Here is a 3,799-nt window from a genome sequence, read left to right as displayed (position 1 = left end):
GTCGCCGGTGGGCAGAGAGAAGAGGAGGGGGTATATGCAGCCGCGAGTGAGAGGCAAAGTCCGGAGGCCTCGGAGCGCGCTTGATATGTTGGTATAGCAAAACACTGTCGGGTGATGAGCGTCATTACCCCCACCTGTGCGAGAGCGGCCATTTTGGTTCCCTCGTTATATTGCCCCGACGAGTGAGAGGAGTATATATACTGGTACTATATATCCCGGCGGGAGGCTATGTAAGTATAAACGAGCCCCGTGTGCGCGCTTCTGAGGAAAATTTTGAGGTTATGTTCGCACTAGATAAAAATGCAAATGTATAACGCTTTAAGGTTATGTTCGAAAAAGGGGGCGCACGTACGATCTCTCTCGTATCGCTCGCGCAAGAGCGGATCGCGTGCCGATGAGCGACTCTAACGATTCATTAATTAGCCAACGAATTACCAGGCTATACTCACTTCATAGGGGGTTAGCGCGCGTCACGCGATACACCGGGGCATCGCGCGGAGTATAGAGAGAAATCCTCTCGTGATGAACGAGCCGTCGAGTCTCGGATTTTGATTTTAAATACGCAGTCGAACAATATACATCACACACGTGCAGGGTCGAGGCTATATCGATGATCTTTCGGGGGGCAGTTTCGCGCGCTGAGGGTAATGAAATTCGAGATTTGTAGGGGGCGGTTCTCGCGCGAGCTGAGTTACCTTATGAGTGTCGTGTAAACGGGCCGTTTTGCTTTCCACGTGCAGTCTAGAGGAGCTGCGCGATTCTTTATGGGCCGATATTCTCGCGAAAGTGATTTCGCACATTATGCAGCGCGTACGCGACTCTAAAAACTCGCGCGATGAATATTTATACGCGAATTTCGCGGTAAAATATTTGCGATGCGAGAGAGTAACCGAGCCCGAATTACCGGCAGCTTTGCGCGTCATTACTTCCCGTGTATATTTATTATATGCAACAAAAAAAAAAGAGAAGCGAGTTAAAAGGAGAGTAGCTCGGCAGATGGTAAGTGAAGCGAGACACGCACCTCCGAAAAATATATACACGACGAGAGCACACTTTTGCTTCATTTGTTTATCGGACGCCGCTTTATTACCGGCAATTTGCTGGCGCGAGCGCGCGCAAGAGCCCCTGCGGGTAATTTCATATTGGTTTTCCGCGCGCGCGCTCCACCTACTCCGCCTCGACTTTTTTACGAGGCCTTACGCGCTGACTCGTCAGGGCATATTATATACGTTACTCATAATTGCTTCGATTCGCGATTAAATTTTATAAAACAAAATCTTCTGGTTTCGACTTTCGAAACGGAAACCGATTATTTTTCGGGCGCTAAATTACACTTACTCGCAGCCGGGCGTTAAAACGCTTTTTACGCACGTCCAGCGCGAAATTCCGTCGTTCACGCCCCGTTCCGGTGTGTCGGGAAAAAGTTAACGGCTCGGATTTTCTTTCAAATATACAATCCTCGCGCTTATTTACATACACGCGGGACAAGATCAACAATCAGAGATTTATTCAATCTGCCGTGTAGAAAAAGAAGAAGAAGCAGAGAAGAGAACGGCCGGCCGAGCATTACAAGTATTTTGTACCTCTCGCGTTGTTTGCATTCGCGAGAGGGGGGGGGGAGAGGCCGCGAGAGAGCGTCAGTGTGCAGTAAAAAAACGAGAACAGGAGTGAAACAAATGAAGGTAAGACGAGAGCGCGCGAGAGAGAGAGATAGGCCCGCGGGGGGAGGCTGTTGGTTATCCGGCTGGCAGAGGTGATTTAAAACTCAAACGTAAGAACGCCACACCACGCCCCGTCTGTCTCTCCCTTCTCTCTCTCTCTCTCTCTCTCTCTCTCTCTCTCTTGCTTTTCTTGCTCTCAAGCTCCGAGCGCGAGTGCAAATGAAGACGCTTATACTTTGTTGCTTGCGCTCATTCGAAATCGCGCGTGTCTGCTAGAGGGCGCTGCTGTAAACGCTTAATTTTACCCTTTTCAGTACATAACTTATCCAAATTTCCCAACCCAAATACACTCGCCGCAAGCAACTCGTACACGTGTCTCCAGCAGTAGTAGACACAATCGGCGCATTATTATCCACGAAGGGAAAACAAAGCCGTCCTCCACCCACAGCTTAGCCCCGACAATACGTCGAAAACATGACAATGCTGCATAGCCATAGTCAGTCGTCGAAAGAGAAAAGTCCCGGCATTTAGGGATCTAGGGGGACATCGCGTCGGGGGCGGGCAAGTGATAATCTGCGGGTGTTCCAAGACAATCGGGCCGATGATCACCCGGGCGGAGTCGCACGCGACCGGGGGACTGGCTCAGCGCTTAGAGTACATAAACGTGGAAGGGTCGACGAGGAATCGGCTTAATGGCTGCGCTATGGCTCGTTCGCGCGATAGATAACCAACTACGAGGACGACGAGGTATAAGCCGAGTGACCTCTTAATCCAGCGCATCATCTTTCGAAAAGCGAAGAGCGTACGTACGTCTTTCTCTCTCGGGCGGAGACGAGATTAGCCGAGACTTATAATAACGAGATGAGCGCGCGCCGCGGAGACAATGACGGCTGTTAGACCTGCAAAGTAGCGGATTATGTTTTTAAACGATCCTTATACTTATCCCATTATATGCGCTGACGAAATCAAGTACGTGTATGCTATGCAGCTTCGAGAGACTGACGAGAGGAATTTTTCGAAGGTACATAAGCTCGTGAAAAATGACGTGTGTGGTGTACGTGACGACGATACGAAATTCGTCCCCGGTTAATTACGGCCGTGACACTCGTATTTCGCGGATTTATCGGCTCTTCCTTTTTCCTCTCGCGCTCGCGCGCGAAGCGTTATTTAGACCGCATTATATTGGCTCGGCCAATAAGTCGACTCCCCGGTGCGTAACTAAAACCGGTAATCCTCCGTGACTTCTTCTTCTTCTTCAGCTTCTTCGCGTGCGCGTGCGGTTAAAATGATTTTGACGATTTTTCATCGCGGATTACGAGAGAGAGAGAGAGAGAGAGAGAGAGAGAGAGCAAATTGCCCGCGACAAACGAGCCGGATAAATATGCTTCGAGAGAATTTGGGAGCCGATGCTCGCTCGGCCCTGTCGCGGTTGGTTATCGATGCTCGAGCTTGATATTGTTTAATTGACGGGTGAATTAAGGGGGTATGTTTTATGTTGTAGATAATTCGTATAACGTCGTGGAGAGCTTTTTGGCGCGAAATTCAAAACATCGTTTACAAACAGAAGATCGCGTGCGCTAATTGCCGCTAGACCATATCGGCGATATAATTAAGCGCGCGACGCTCAATTAGCTCCTCAAAGACTCGCACGCGAGTCGAGATTCTTTTTTCTTCCAAAACACACACACACACACACACGCGCGTATAATGCTCGAGAGCTTGCGTGTCTTCTCTTTCTCTCAGATATACACCGTAAAAGAATACACGAAGCTCGCGTAATAGCCCGCGATAAATCCCCCGAATAAAACACAAGAGGGCATATCAGAAGCTCGCTTTATAATCGTGAATATACACGGTTATACAAGCTGCAGCACATTACGCGCGGCCACAAAGCAAACAAGGAAAAAGGAGAAGCTCGAATCGCCGGGGATTAAGATGTTCCTTCCTGGCGCGAATAAATTCGATATCTCGCAGCTCTCGCTTGAGAGAAGCGCGAGAGGAGCTTGTGTTATACGAATGGAGATTTCGAATTCAGTGGGCTCGTGTAACGCCCGGAGTGGAAATAATAAAACCTGGAGAGAGAGAGAGAGAGAGAGAGAGACAGAGGGCTGCAGGTGAGCTCCGGCATAATTTGGGAA

This window comes from Nasonia vitripennis, chromosome 5 (assembly GCF_009193385.2).
Source record: "Nasonia vitripennis strain AsymCx chromosome 5, Nvit_psr_1.1, whole genome shotgun sequence".
In the NCBI taxonomy this organism is placed as follows: Eukaryota; Metazoa; Arthropoda; class Insecta; order Hymenoptera; family Pteromalidae; genus Nasonia; species Nasonia vitripennis.
Note: the sequence above shows the minus strand (reverse complement) of the source record.